Raw genomic sequence first — 17,136 nt, forward strand, 5'->3', positions numbered from 1 at the left:
TGAGCTGGCTCTCACCTGGATTTTAGTTTCTCAGAAAGGGTGGGAGGACATCCAGAGAGAGGGCAGAGGCAGGCTGGAAAGCAGTTTTAAATAAAGAGACCAGCATGCTCTTGACATCTCAGGTCTCAAATTAATCTTATCCCTCTTGCTCCCAAAGCAGTCCTATCCTCTGTGGGACGTGTCTAAAATTCCCAGAGGAACCTGAAGGACAGAGCTCCCCAAACTGGTCAGTTTATTTAAACAAAACTGCTGCTGAAGGCAAGAAGTGATCTGGTGTGTTCCTTTCCTGGTTTCAGTAGCATTGTCACTCTGTTGCCTAACACACAGTTCAATTAACCAAAGCACTGACCATTCCTGCCAAATCAGAATTTTCTTACTCTGCCAGATGTGTTTATTGTTGTGCACCCAGGTATAGACTGGTTTCACCCCCAGATCAGGCTGTTTATATAATACAGTATAAGTACCAGAATAAAAAAGAAAAAGAAAAGATGGAAAAGCTGGGAAAAAAGGAAAAAAAAATTTAAAACATTTTCTTATGCTACAAACATCTGCTTTGCAATTAACCAGTTTTGCTTTGGCAGGTTTTTGATACACCACTGTAGATATCTCAGCACAAAATTAACTTTGGTTTTAATCCAGTATGTATGAGATGAATCTTCTTAATCTTCATAGTGACAGATGCAGAAAGAATTATTACTTAGAGCATGTTTCACTATCACTGTGCTTAGGAAGATTGCTTGTGAAATGAGATGGATTGCTGTAAAGTTTGGTATTTAAAAATGTGTTCTGACATCTGAAAGTGCAACTCCATGCTATTTTTCATTATGGCACAAAGGACATCTTTAAATTTCAAGGGCAGTTAGGACTCAATGGTTGAATTTGCTGCATAGGTACCATGCTATGATGCACAAGTCTTCCTTTTTTATTTTTTCTTTATAGATATATCTGTTAAATAAAGCGTGGACAGGGCTTCACAATCCGAACTAAAAAGAACTCATGCTCTGATGGATTGCATTCAATTTGGTTCTCCTCCAGATTTCTGTTTTATTTCTCTTTGTTATTTTGAGTTAGAATCCCAGAATCACAGAAGGATTTGGATTGGAAGGGAGCTTAAAAGCCCATCCAGTGCCAGCCCTGCCATGGCAGGGGCACCTCCCACCATCCCAGGCTGCTCCAGCCCCAGTGTCCAGCCTGGCCTTGGGCACTGCCAGGGATCCAGGGGCAGCCCCAGCTGCTCTGGGCACCCTGTGCCAGGTGCCTCAGCACCCTCACAGGGGAAGATTTGTTCCTAATAATTGGGCTAAATCTACCCTTTTTCAGCTTAGAGCCTTTCCACACCTCAAATCCTGGGGTCAGTTTTGAGCAGCTCACTCCAAGAAGGACCTCGAGGGGCTGGAGCGTGTCTGGGGCAGGGAACGGAGCTGGGAAGGGAACGGAGCCCCAGCAGGGCTGGGGGAGCTGGGAAGGGGCTCAGGCTGCGGAAAAGGAGGCTCGGGAGGCCCTTGTGGCTCTGCACAGCTCCTGACAGGAGGGCACAGCCGGGGGGTCGGGCTGTGCTCCAGGGAACAGGGACAGGAGCAGAGGGAACGGCCCCAGGCTGGGCCAGGGCAGGTTTAGGTCATTAAATTTAAAAGAACTCTTCACTGAAAGGATTACCAAGCATTGGAACAGGTTCCCCAGGGGAAGGAATAATTTTGTGAAAAGTGAAATTCTTACTGCTCAAATAACCTGAGTATGGAAAAGGTGACAAATCGAAAAAATAATCACAGCATCACATATTCAGTAACTTCAAAAAGGACCAGAGGAACAGCAGAAAAATGCATTAGAGAATTTTATTCTAATATGAGAGAGAATTTTTTGCTGTAAAAAGAAGAGCTTTTAGAGATCTTAGCCTGAGGAAAAGCACCTTGAGGAATATGCTTAAAAAAACCCCATAATGTGTCCCTTAAATGATAAATGCCAGTGGAGGAGGATTTTCATTTGCCTAAATGACCTGCAGAAGGGAGGGGGGCTGCCTGCCCATGAACTTTTCCACTGCCTGCTAGCCCAAGGATCATCTGAGCACTGAACACGGCGACACGTTAATTGACACACTGTGTAACAGCAATTTAAGCAGGAATTTGAATTTATTTTTGTATCTCGTGTTTTCTATTGGACCATTGCCATGGTGACACATGGTATCCAAAAATTAATTTACTGAGCACCAAGAGAGCACTGGGTTCCAGGCTAAGGCAGAGCCTATTGGAAATCAATGCTGTTCTTTCTCTTCCCTTTAAAAAGCCTTAGGTCAGGCTGTTCTTGTGCATGCAGCTCAGAAAATAATTTGTGGTATGTTTGCTCTGAGTGCTAAGACCGAGCTGTGCTTAGCAGCGTTTTTAATAGTGAAATTTACTTCACATAATTTCCAGCTCAGCGGAGAGTATTTGAGGGAGAAGATGGAAAGTTTTTATGGGATCTAGGATAAACACTTATTTTTAAACAAACTGAGGCTGCTCTGGTAGATGGGGTCAGCAAATGCCCTACTCCCCTCATCTCTGAGATTATATAGTTGAAAAGTAACAGGACAGTGAAATAATGTGTATGATTTTGGGCCATGTATATTATGTGAGGGTTGCAGCAGTCCCTTTGCTGACCAAAATTCTCCCATCAGAGGCTCACTACCCCTTTGACTGCTCATAAATGACATGTGAACAAATAGCATTTGTCTGGCATTACAAAGTGAACAGCAGAAATTTCATTTTACTCCTATATATTCATACCTTCTTCATAGAAATATCTCCCTGTGCTTTGTCTCTCAAGGCAAAAAGAGCCTCACCACTTGAAAAAACATTTACAAACATTTCAAACATTTATTTTGAAAGAAAATTGGGGGAAAGACTGAGTGTGAGGCTCTGCTACGGTTTTCAAAGGAATAACTTTTTCTTTTTCAGGCTAACAACGCTAATATAAAATGTAGTGGTTTTTATTTTCTCTCACATAATGTGAGTTTTTAGAGGGAATGGATCTTATTCTAATACCTTTCACTCAACACTTTTTTCAAATTAATGCAATATATAGTTACTATCATGCAAAATTTGATTTTTGCTGTTATTCCTAAGTGATTACTTTACAGTGAAACACAAGTCATATTCTGCCCCTTTGCTAAAAAGCTAACAAGAAGTATTAGAGTGTTAAAACTCTGTATTCTGAAGACGAACTGAATAAAAAACCTGTCTTTACATTGGAAATTACAATTGTTTTAAACTTAGCTATCTGATTAAAGTCAGCATGTGGCACAAAAATTCTATTCCCATGAATTTTATTTTTTTTTTGGTGGGGATATTTTGTTTCTTTCTTCTGTTTCCCCATTTGCTACCCAGTAAATAATTGACTGATCACCAACATAATCTATGTTATAACCCATTCCCTTTAATGCCAGGGACATTTTTTGGCTAGTGTTTTTGTGTTTTGCTAATCACAACAGCAGCAGTGTTGTGTTTTGTGCTGATTTAAAATCAATTAAAAAATTAGTTTGAAGTCAAAACTTTGCATTTGACTCTGATATAAAAAAATGCTCAAAGTGGTTCAGCTGCAGAGGATTTTCCAGGCCTAGGGATGGGGCAAGTGACTTGTATTATGAAATTTTCTCTTTCATCAGAGAGATGGAAGATGAACAAAGGCAAATGGGAGCAGCTTCAAAATTCATACAGAGCCTGTCCCGTGAAGAGGACTTTACCAATGCATGGGAATTACTTCCTTGTGGATTTACTGTTCTTTTCTTAAACAAGAATCTAAAGTAAAGAAAAAAAATCTTCATTTGCTGCCAGGCCTTTACCTGGGTTCTTTTTCTGCCCAGAATGTGATATAGCACAATGTGATGTTACTATGATTTTTTTTTGCCCACAGATGAGCTCTGATTTCCTGTATAAAACCTTTAGTTACAAAGAAAATGTAAACCATGAAGAACTTCATTTGACAGGAGGGGTGTTGTGTGGATCTCAGAGTGGGGGTGATCTCAAACCCTATTCAGAGCTAAGCTTCTAATAATGTTGTTTTGGTTTTTTTTTTATTGCAGAGAGACACATGATGGGCTAAATATGATGGATGAAGTGGACACATGATGGATAAAATGATGGATAAAATAAACAGCCAGAAAGGATGACAACCCTATTGCAGCAGCATTTCCAATTAAAGCACTCCTGTTGCAACTTGTGCACAGGTACTATAAAATATGAACTCTTCATTTTATTCCTAATCAATGCAGCTATATCATGCTACTCACCTCCTCTGTTCCCTTCTGTTTGATTTAATTTCGGGATATTTCATTCGTTACTTCACTAGAGATTCAACACTTTCCTGGAGAGATTACACTGGAGTTCCCACAATTTAAATAAACAACATGCAGGCATTTTGTTCTTTCTACCAAAAGTCAAATTTTAATCCTGAAGTAACATTTAACAACACTGTGTGGCTTTCAGTAGGCATATAGCAGAAAAATTTTATTCTTTTCTAATGACTCCTTTTTTTCCTGATGAGCTCTCTGTTTGTGGAGGTGTGTGGATTACTGGGATGAAAACAGCTGAAAGGAGGGAGGATTCCAGAATATTCACCTCTTTTCTTTCTCAGCACTTCCTCTGCCAGTGAATGAATCCTCAAACGCAGGTTCAGCTGCTGGTATAAACTGAAAATTCCTTACTCTACACATTTCTACTCTCCAAATGAAAATGCAGCTAGTTAAGTACCTTTTTTTCCTTCTTTTCTTTTTCCCTCCTGTTTGTTTAGCTTTCAGTTCTGCTGGAGACATTATCTGCCTCCCTCTGGGTTCTCCATTGCCATCTTGTTCTATTCTGCCACTGTGGAATATCACCACAGCATGTCTTGTCAGGCTGACGACTGGGAAAACCCTTCAACTGGGAAAACCCTCCCCCCTCTTTCACTGCTTTCTTCTTTGGTCTACCTAGATCTTGTCATACAGCATCTCTAAACCGTTTTTTATGAGTTTTTATTACTTTTTTTTAATAAATAAATTTATTGACTACATGCTTGTGCATCTAAGATTCTTGTCTGCAATTCTTCAGCTCATTAGAAAGACTTTCTGCCACTTTGTTTGTGTTGGAGACAGCTATTTTCAGTATTTCAGAAACTAATGACACACAAAACAGTTGTCAGTTGGTACCATTCTGTTTACTATATATATTCACCTGATTTTCTGTTATTTTCTTCTACTTCCACTGTTGTTTCACAATGAAGAAAAGAAAAAGGACCCTGCTGTCTGGCAGCCTGCACCTTCAAGAGAAGTTCTTGTTCATGAAGCATATCTGGAATGTGACTGCATGCTGCCCAGGCATTGAAATAATACAGTAGATACTCAACAAAATGGATTTTTGACAACACTTGCAGAGGCTTTTTGGCAGTTACATTGCAACATTTTGTGTCAGTGTCGGTGTGATGCACATATTTATTTCTCTAGTGAGATAAAGAGAAATATACTGAGACAGTTGTTCTGAACAAAGTAGAAAGATATCTAAGTAGGCAAGAATATTTACTGAACTCTGGGTTAGTACTGCTGCGCAAATGACGAGGTAAGTTTTATCTAAGAAGTACAAGCAGAAAGTTGTACAAGAAAATCATACTTTCTTGTACATATTTTCAGAACTCGTATTTTGGGTTCACTGGGCTGTGTAGACAGGAATTTGGTGAGTCAGCCTACATGGAAAAGGAGCCGCATCATGGCCTCTTTCTAACAAAATTATTTTCCTGATTTATCTGATTTATTAATACCCCAGTCATGCTGCAAAACTTACTCCTTAGGGTGCAATCTTGGGCAAAAGCTGAAGAACTACAGTCCTGTTTTTTACAGCCTTCCTGTTAACTAGCAGAAAACTAGTATTTTGGGAAAAGTGTTAGGAGTTCATGCTGCCTTACAGATTTTTAATTCATAGTTGAGTGCTAAAAAAAGTACATAAGCACTTCATCAATACAGTATTACTGTAAACCAAATAACAGATAAGGTAATAAATCTGGATTGATGCTGCTGGTGATAAAGTGCAGTGTTAGCAGTCATTTTATTTATTTAAACTGGAAAGCAAAATTAAACTGACATGACCGAGATACAGCATTTGGGGGTCTCTTTTTACAAGTTTTTCCTTGTATTTCAGGCAAGTCCAGTTTTGGCGTTGCGATGTCCCTCTGGTTTGAGCTAAGTGGAATCTTGTCAGGAGGCAAAACTGAAGCTCAAAAATTTTGTCTAATTATCTGCTCAAGGACTTTGGGTTTGTCACAACAGAACAAAAATCACGATTCAAAGTTTATATCCAGTACAGGTCTAATTCTTTTAAAATGTGCCTAGGATTCTTCAGCCAGACAGTACAAAACTATCAAGGAATCACACTTTGCAGTTGTAATGTGTAATTTTAATTAGCAGATCTTCAGTCTAATGAGCTTCCAAATGTTCCTTGCATTTGCTGAGTTTTCATACAACCATGTGAAGTTTTAAGTACCTTAAATCTTAGGCTTAATCATAACCATGGTGCTCTTAAGTATGGGTACAGAATGACATCAGGCTTGCAGACATTTTCTTCGGCTGGAAATTAACATTGTCTGAAAAAGTGGTCAATTAAATCACTGGAGTAACATTTTTCTCACTGTCTATGCATCTCTGATTACTTTCAGCGGCTGAAATTGTGTGCCCACAGAATCTATAATGGGTTGTTACTGCTACATTTCTTATTTTTAGTAATACTACTCTAACATTAGCCTACGAGTTTTGGAGGGGTGGGGAATTTTGCAGAATTTTATGTAATAATACTAAAAATACTGTATGTTACTGAATACAAACAAAATCTTTCTTAATGATATTTAGGTTTAATTGTGCAGAGAGGTGAGAAGCTCATAAAGATAACTATATATTTAAATAGGAATAAGTGCAAGATTAAAATAATTTTATCTGCTTATGCTTCAGTTTTTATTCTAGTGTTTGCCACCTCCCAAGTTTTAAATCCCAAATACCACATAGGTGATACTCATATATTTTAACTCAGCTAATCCCACTCTCTTGCACTCCATGACTTCTTCCTAGCAGCTGTTTTCTAAGTAAATATGGCAGTGCTCTACCCATAGTAAAGTTACTTGAAAGGTAATTTTTTAAAATTTAAAAATAAAAAATGCCACAAGGAGGTGCTGAGGCCTGGTTTCCATTCCTGTATTAGAGCCTCAGTAAAAGCTATGGGAGAAAGGTTCCAGTTCTTAGCTGAGAAGAGTAAACAACAGAAATTAATAAATCCAAAAAATTTAGGTGAACTGCAGCAAGCTGAGGTAGGGCAATCTTCTATTTATCATATTTTTACAGCAGGTTATGGAAAAGTAATTGCCTTCTCCTCAGCAAGGTAGCTATTTAAAAGCAGGAGAATCTGCTATTCCTGAAAATTATCACTGCAAGGCATTACAAAATCAGTATAAAGACCAGAAAGCACTTCATCACTTCGGGGTTACTACAATAAGCAACTGCAAGGCACCACAATTTCCCTAGCAGGTACTTTGGTTTTAAAGCAGTAGAATAAATAATTTCTGTTGACCAAGGAAAGTCAACCTCTGCCAAGGCCATTTCAAAACAGATTTACTCAGTCAGTGCAGACCAGTTCTTCTTGAAGCAACGCTACCAAGAGCCATTTACTACTTAACCTTATTTCTGTCCCAGGTACAAAAAGACAAGGCTGCCAAGAAGGCATTTGCAGCTCAGGAATTAGGCAGATTTTAAATTAGGAACTCTGTGCATAATGCCAGAACAGGTGGAGCATCAAGATCTTGGGGGGATCGACTTCCAAATGTTAGGAGCCTGTCTAAATACAGCACACACTAATTAAAACACAGACTACAGCATCTGATCAGAATTTTGTGTGGTGTTAAGAGCAGAAAGAAAGAGTTGTTTGGAGCTTGTCTGGCTCTGTCTCTGCGTTTTACTCCCTTCTGCCGTTCCGCTCATGCCGAATTTCACTCCTCATTTTAATCATTTCACTGATTGCACTGAAGCAGCCATGCTACACCCCGCAATTACTCAAGGGGAGTCATCGGGATGCAAAATCACTCCTCAGCTCTTCCGAGGTTATCACCGCAACTTTTCCTGTTGCCCCAAATTCACGGGGCAAGGAAAATGCAGGAAATGTTCGTTATTTGGCAGAATAGCGGCACCCTGTGGCTCCTGCTCGACTTTGCTTTGAAATACTTACAATCCTTCCAACTTCCTCTCTTGCATGCTGGTTATTATTATAACACAAGCTAGAAGTTATTCTAGCCCACGAAAGGCAGCAGATTTCTTTTTAGAGACCTTGATACTCTGAGATACGAAAGAGTGCACTGGGGGCAAGAACAGGATTCTATCTTCAAAATGCTATTAAAGTGAAATTTTGTGTGTATTTATTTTCATTATTCACAGAATACCACGAAGCCATCTCTGAGGTATTTACAGGCAATTATATGTCCTACAGTATGGAGTAAAATTAGTCAAACTGACCTGGACCTCAGGCAGTGCCTTGGGTAGGCTTTGTGAACTTGATATCCTAACGTTTAGAAACCTAACGTTATTATTTCAATTTATTTCTCAGATAAAAAGCCTGGTGCTAATTTTTGCAGGCTCTGTGTTCTGCTGGTGCAAAGGACCCTCAAAAATGAGGCAGTGATCTGACCACCTTCCAGTATCACACATTCTGCGCCCCCTGTGACACCTCTGAGTGTCACTGTCACAGCATCTTCAAAAAATCTTGCCACACCTGCCAAAAAAACTGAGGCAGTGACACAAAATAATCCAAAAAAGAAGTTTAAACTCTTAGTGCTCTATGGTTTAATTAATTCTTTGTTAACCAACCCTAATATCACTGCCATTTGTTCTACAGGCTATGAGAAAGTTTTTCTTTAATAATAAATCTCTGCAGTGGCTAGTGCTATCCTCGGAAAGAAGTGAAAACGTTGATATGTTTCTGTTTTTTGCTGGCCACCAAACTTTCAGCACAGAGCAGGGCTCAGCAGAAGTCCCAGGTGATGGAGTTTTACTTCAGCAGCACAGACATGTGCCTTGGCCATGCAATAAAAGCAATAATCAGCATTTCTAGAAGAGCAAACTACAACTAAACCACACAGAGAAGTATAAGGGATTTCTACTGCACTTTGGGTGGAATTTCAGTTGTGTAGGTCAAACCAGGGCTTTACTAAGGTCACGCTGCCCAGAACCAACTTGTGAATCTCTTCTATCTGCAGGTTGCTATGTAACTTATATATGCTTATTTCATGTGCCCCATCCTGATTTTGCACCCGTATTTCAGGGTTTTGTCTCAGACACTGAAGCAGCAGCTGAACAGCCCCTGCTAGCTGACATTTTTTCTCAGATACACTGAAATGAGAATCACAATTCCAGAACAGCAACTACCCCTTCACTAGGAGCTGGGGTGGAGGCAACACTACTATGGCAAGAAATCCCAGAGCAACCTGGTAACAAATATAAGAAAACGAGGTAGAGTGCAGAGAGTGTGGCTGGTGGGTGTACAACAGCATAAGGGAGCAGAAAGGAGATTCTTCTGTTTTTCTTTTTTCAATCTGAAGTAAACAGATTATCCCCTCTATGCAGAAAAAATGAGAGCAGAACTGTGAAGATACCTGACTTGCTTCAAAATTACTGCACGGGATCTGTAGCAGGTGAGATACAACATTGCAGAGCTCAGGGGGTAATTTGCCCTAATGACAAGTTAATTGGCATGTTTAAATACTAACAGCTGCTGAAGCTGTCACCAGTATTTACTCACGGGTTCATATTTTCAATAATCAATGATGCCAATAACACCTTTCAGGTCTGAGCTGTTGGATATTCCATCAGAGGCTTAGGAAACAACTCCAGGGCAGGAAATTTACTGAAGAGATCCTGAAAAATAAATTTAATTCTCCTGAATTTTCAAGTGAGGTTGTGAAAGAAAGGTGCGATTTTTAAATAAACATCAGGTTCCATACATACATTTGCAACCATTTATGCACTTAAGATTCTAATGCAGAACAGAAATAATGATTTTGACACATTAGAAGAAAGCATAGTGAAATCCGAAAACTGAAATCTGTCAGTATGACATTTCAGTAACTGTGCTCCATCCTGTCTGTAGATTATGCGGGGATGGATCATTAGCAGTTCAAAACTCTCTATATTTAGGCCCTCTGAATGTACACGGAAAGTCTGAAAAGGGTGTAGAAGATTTTTAGATCAAATCTACTTGCATTTAATGCGAAATGTACAAAGGTGATAATGAAATAACAATCAAAAAAAATTCCAAATACAGTACACAGTATATACATTTTCTGTTTTTTTCCAAAATTAGAAGTTATATTTCATGTTAAAATATATTTTAGTATTAACAATCCTGTAGTTTCGTCTGTTGTGCAATATATAAGGGGTAACTAGTCAACAGGCTGGCTAGGTTATTGCAAAAATTGGTAGAAATTTAAATGAAGATTCTTATACTGTCTAACACTTGAAGCTTATTTCGGGGGGGGGGGGGAGAAAAAATTTGATTATATACTGATTTATATATGTAGAGGTATCATAGACCTAGTAACTGCTTTGTAACCATCAAGTATTTAATAACAGAAAGACCTAACTTTAAAGTTACTCTGATTTATGGTTCTGTCTGAAAATTTCCTGAAGAAGTGTTGCTTTTTCTTCCTTCATAATCTGGGGGGTTTTTTAACATGTTATTCCACAGAAAAAAAATTGAGGTATGTGAAGTGCCACAACTTCACCAGTTTGTTTGTAAAAATATATACTGGCATTAGAAGTCATATGCATTATAACTGGAAGAAACCTAATTATAATCTGTGGAAAGTAGCTCACATTCAAGCCTGGACGTTAAGTTTAAGGAAAGCTAATAATGAGAGATTCATCTTTCAGAAACTCAGGTCAGGTAAAACACAGAAACATTTTAAGCAAAAGCACTTTTTATTTTTGGAAACAAAAAAAATCCCTTTATCCCCTCCTTTTCTGAAGGAGGAGAATAAAACTCCTTAAACTCTGGCAGCTTGGAAAATTTTTGTCCTAATTCAAAAAATGACTCCTCAAGAATTTTACTCAGTAGAAGTTTACACTTCATCAATAAATAAGTAAATGTAAATCGCTGCTTAACATAATTTTTATCTACAGATATCTCTGTTTCACTATAACAGGGGTTATTATATTTATGTACTAAAAGAATTAGTATCTAATATTATCTAATTGATGTATTTAACAATACTCATATTCTGTTCCTGGACTTTTGCAGAGAACAAAGACTAAAGCTATAAAGAATCCTTTTGCTGTAAAAACACTAAAAAATGTCTTTCAAAACAAAAACTCTTTGTCTTAAATATCTTTTTTTTTTCACCTAGACTTCTCCATGAGACAGGAATGTCTGCTTTAAAGTGTATTTTGGAAGCCATACTCCTGGTTTAATCCAGAGCCCTCTCCTCTGTGCACTGCAAACACAGAGGAGAGCAGTTTCAGCCTAAAATCTGGCTGCCAGTGTAGCACCTGGAGGTAAAAATCAACACCGAGGTGTACAGGTTGATGTTATTTCCTGTTAGATTTGTTTACTGCAGCCTCGGGGAGGAACTGGTATTTTCTATGTAACAACCTTGACTCCTTTCACCTGGAGGAACTACTCAAAGAGTCTCCTTTGCCTTGTTTTCCATGAATTTTGATTGTTGTGTGTACTTCTATGCATTACAGCATACAGCACCTGGAGTGGCTGCAGTGCTTCCTGAGACAGCATATACACAAATACCCTAAAAAGTACCAGGCAAGTGTTTTTATTCTGTTTTATCTTTTCTGGTTTTGGATCTGTAAGGCACCATATCAGCTTGTGCATTCTTCAGATGCTTCAGCATAAAAATAATTAGTCATTTCTGCTTTATTATGTGGGAAAAGCAAAGGTGATAGCCTAGTTTCCAGAGTGATGTGAATGTAATACATAATTGAAAAAATACAGGGTGAAATAAACAAACAAACCCCCATGGGTAATAAATAAAGTTATAAATTAATATTGACCTGTTGAGTTGAGATGCACACTCTGTGCCTGATCTATTGCCCCCAAGAGCTTGGTGATTTTGTTACCAAGAATGCACAGCTGTAAATATAATTGCCTTATTGTTTTTTCTCCCCTTAGGTACCAATGTGAACAGCAGCAGAGGACAGCTGTGCTAAGCACAGGCACATCTGGCAACACCTCAAAGTTCCAGCACCATCTCAACGTTTTCTCTGCAATCCTATTTCCATGAGCTCTGAGATAAAGAAAAGCTGTGACAGCCAATAACCTGTGGCATCAAATTGAACTTCAGGCCACTGAATTACAGTGGAAGCCATGTGGCAGTAATTCCTATTTCTGCTTTTCTAGCCTGGCAGGCATTTCTTGTCTTTCAGACTTTCAGCTCTGCCAGAAAATGCAGCTGCTAATACACACCAGTTGTGTTAAATTGGAAGAACATCCCCTTAAGTGTTTAAGCTGAATTCAAAATGCAAAAGAAGTAATCCCAAACCCCAATTATCTTTTGAAAAAGTAAATAAAGCACTAAATCCTTGAGGGAGGTTGATTAAATCCTCCACCCTTTTAAATGCTGAAGGATGTCATATTTAAAGTGTGAGCTAAACACATGAGGGATCTCTGCTGACTGCCAGTGCAGCCGGCAGGGCAGCATTTGGTGCCAGATAGGTGTAATAGGGAAGGGAGTGCTTTTCCTGTGGAAGGGTGGAACACCTTTATATTTCTTGTAACTCTAAGTTGTGTAACTGTTCATGCATTTTAGCCACCATGAGTTTACCCACTTCAAACATCTCTTCCAGGGAAGCTCATCGGTGAGATCCAGATCGGGATTTTTAAGTCTAACAGCTTAATTCCTGCTTTTGTGGCTTATTTATTTTCTAGATGCCTGAAATGGTGCAATTCAAGTTGAGGAAGAACCAGGTATAATGTGAGACATGCAAACTGTCTTAAGAGTCATAAGGAGGTAGACAGAGTTTCTGCAAGCAAGCAGGAATACTGTCCAGGACGCACAGCAGGGTTTTCCACGTTAATTGAGGTGGTAGAGGTTGACTTTAAGTCCTACTGAGTTTTAAAACACAGAGCTCATGGTAAGAGTCTGATCTTTGGCACAAACTATTTGTCTCCCTTTAGTCTGTACAAAACTGCCAGCTATATGGGAACTGCAAAATTCCACAGAGTTTGGTTAGAGAATCAGACTGCAGTCTGCTCCTTGAGATGCAGAAGTTAAGCAAAATTACACTGCTAGGTAATAAGTACAAGAACATTTCTCCCAATTCCAAAACTACTCTGCATTTTCTGCCAGCTGTGGAACTGAAGCTAGCGAAAAGCTGCTTTTCTGTAATTGCCAAAGCTGACTCCAATACCATACATCTCATTTTTTAGATAAGAACTGACAGTACTTTCACACTACTTTCACACATTAGAACTCGGTTTAAATTGGTTTAAAAACTGTTGTAGAATTGCACTTTTAGCAGACTGAATGTTTTATGAATAAAAACACCCTGTATTGATGTGTTTGTCATGAAAGAAGCAAGAAAGAAGAAAGAAGAAGAAAAGGCTGTGGTTCCTGCTGTTGCTGCTCAGGACATCGGACTCTTTGCCAGGGAACAACTGCTGCTGCTGCTGTTCCTGCACAGAATCTAGGACTCCATGCCAGGGACTCTATGCCAGAGAGCAGCTGTTGCTCCATGCCAGAAAGTTTTTTGCACAAACTTTTAATACTTAGAACTCTTTCCCTTCGAGACTCATGTATTCATGCAATAAACAACTTTATAGCAACCAACCACTGCTCTTTCTTCTTTCAAGACCCCAGACCCAAGGACAGCCATAAAGGAAAGTAACAAAGACATAGCACTATGAAAACATCTCATGCTTTTCCGTAGGAGCTGAGATCACTTTTACTGTCACTGCTAATACCTGAAGGTGTGTGGAAGAAAACGATACTCCATTCCCTTTTAAGATGTCTGCACTAAAGCCCCTACAGCTGCCTTGCTGTGCCCTTGAGAACAACTCTGTGTCAAGGGTGAGGCATAACTCACTCTCAATGAGCTAAGGAGCTACAGGCCTTTGCTGCAGTTGGTGGCCAGCGTGACTGTGGGGGATGAGAGCTTGAACAGCTTTTAGGTATGAGACAGCAATCACACAAAGCTAGAGGGAGACAGAAAGGGTGAAAAGGATGTTGCAAGAGCGGGAGTTTAGCTGTAGAATCCTGCTGCCACAACTCACACTATGGTTGCGTACCAAATTTACATTATGGTTGCACCAAATCTTTACTCCTGTTGAGTCTCCCTTTTGAACATCCAGTCTCCATCACCAGCTGCATCTCCCTTTCTGCTACGTCTGCACCTCAACCAGCACTCTGCCCATCCACGGCCTCACCAAGGACACATCCCCTCCCACCTGCAGGTCACACATGACCTCTGCCACCAGCTGCTGCCCCTTCTTGGGGATGCAGCACTTCATCTCCAAATGGGGACTCAGAGGCCATCTCAGGGCCATAGGGGCCACCAGGCTGCACTGCGTCCCACTGTCACCACCCGTCCTGAGAAGAGCTCCCAGCCCTGCAAGCAACCTCAGGGACCCCCAGCGCCCTTCACCAGCAGAGCACCCACAACCTGCCAGCCACAGGGCAACAGCAGCAGCAGCAGCTGCCGCCCCACCCGCTCAGCCTGCAGGTGAGGGTATCCCCATCTTGCAGCAAACGAAGCAGCGCTGGAGACACCACAGCAGCCCCTCAGCCACACAGTTGGGGCTGCGTGGCCACCCCACGGCTCTGCACTGGGGCAGGGATGGGGCACTGCCACAGCACAGCCTAACCTGGTGGCCCAAGGTTTGCCTGTGCCACAGCCTCTGTGCACAACAGTGTCACTGTGCCCCTCCACTGTGTCCACTCGGAGTGTCCTGGCTCGCTCTGGCACAGCAGATGACAGAGGACACTCTCCCATTCCCTCCCATTCCCGGGAGGCTGGGAGAGCAGCTAAGGCTCTCACCTTGCACTGATCACATATTGAACGACGCTGATAGGAGTAAAGAAGTAGACTCCTATCAAGGGTTCTGTCCGGGTTTATTGCAGGATGGTATCAGGGGAATCCACCCAGGGGAGCCAACCAACACAAGACCCAGAACTGGGCTCTACAACAGCTTATAAACTGGGAGGGAAACAGCGGAAGGGGCTCGCCCATCCACCACTGAGTGTATACATAGGGCGGAATAGGGAAACAGACACCTGGGAGAACCAACAAAAGTAACTCGGGAGGAACCCCGGTGCCTGAACCTACCACTCAACACTCTGGTGAAAGTTTCTAGAGGGAAGGGATGGGCTTCCGAGTGACAGAATGGACACCAGGGAGGATTGGGGAAACTTCCAGGGCACAGGGGGTGCAGGCAAGGAGATGGACACGGAGAAGGAGGGAGGAGGCAGTAGGGGTAGAAGCATTCCAACAGCGGGGAAACTGGAACAAACCAAAGTACAAAACATTGTGACAGAACATACAGAAACACAATACAATACCCACAGCTCCTGGCAGCAGCCCTGTGGTCAGGGACTACTGCTGGGGCTGGCCCTTCTCTCCTGGCCTCCAGGAGCAGCTCCTGGCAGCCTTTCCTACAGCTAAGCTCCTGCTCTTGCACATCTGCAAACCCTTCCTGGATGACCCCCAGCATGGTGTGCTTGCTGTCCCACACCTAAAAGCTGTTGTTGCTCTCACCCATCACACTAACCTACAACTGCCACAAAGGCCTGCAACTCCTCAGCTCAGTGAGCAATGGTTCACGCTCAACACAGAGCTGCAGGGAGAACCACGACAACTCACCCAGCAAGAAACGCGGACACAGAGCTTGTTCCTCATGGCTGTGCACCCACAAATATCCACATCCACCTCTCTCCCAACACATCACACACCCTGGGGACACAGAGAAAGTAACAGAGCCAATGCCACCAGCATGAGCCCCCCTCTGCAGGGCCAGGCAAGTGTCCATGCAGGAATACCCCAAGACCCGCCTCTGTCCCTACCAAGCTGGCTCAAGGACACAGCAAGATAGCCATTGATGCCCCACCACCCAGCCTGCCCACACTGGACCCATACAGGTGCCTCATGGACCCCAAGCCTGCTACCCAGGAAGCCCACAGTGCGTGGGGACAGCACCCTCTGCACTCCATGGGCCTGGGGACAATGCTGTATGGGCCCTTTATGGGACCAGATTTTGATTGTGTGGGCACCTACAGAACTCGTTTCTTTCAGATGCTGCTGCTGGAAGCTTCCACCCACACGATCTACAAAGTCCACAACACCTGTCAGCCAAGTCCCAAACCACCAATACACACAAGCCCAGAAGCACACCCGCAACACCCAACAGGCAGGAGCTGCCTCACTGGCTGTCCTGCGCACCTCAGCACCAGCACACCCCAGGACAAGCAAAGGAGTGACTGGCTGAGAGCACTAAATGGAGCAGGCAAGACGTGCCTCAGCTGGGCTCTTCTGCTCAGACCTTCCACCCCAAACCCGTGGGCATACACACAGCCTGTGTACAGCCCAAATTTGCTGCTCTGGTATCTCAGCCCTGTCCGTTCGTTTTGCTCCCTGCCTCCCTGGCACAGGCACGTGCCAGCACTGCCCAGGCCATGCCTCTGACCTCCCAGTGCCCAGCCTTGGGCACTCTCCCAGGATGGGGCTCTGCTGGACAATGAGGGGAACCAGCCTTCAGTGCCCCAGCAACACCCAAGCCCAGGCACTGCTGGCTCCTCTCACCCTCTGCTTTCACCTCCTCCATGGAGCAGAGCACAAGAGACTCATCACAGAAGGCACCAGGGCCTGGCCTGGCACTGCCCTTCTGACACCTGACCACTCGGAAGGAAAATATCCAAGCTCTTGGAGAGTTGGATCCCCATGATGAGCACTGCCCAAACCAATGGCTCAATCTGCTCCTGACACGGCTGGGAGAAAATGCTAGTATGCAGAGCCTGCTCCTGGCTGCAGCTCTAATACAAAACCATGCGCTGGGCACACCGTGGTTTAGAAAGAGCTTTCATTGCCCACTATCTCCAGGGACATGATGCACGTCTTCTTCTGCTCTGGCCAGGTCTGCAGCTGCTGCTACTGAGGCTGCAGCTCCC

This window comes from Fringilla coelebs (assembly GCF_963513975.1).
Source record: "Fringilla coelebs genome assembly, chromosome: Z".
NCBI lineage: Eukaryota > Metazoa > Chordata > Aves > Passeriformes > Fringillidae > Fringilla > Fringilla coelebs.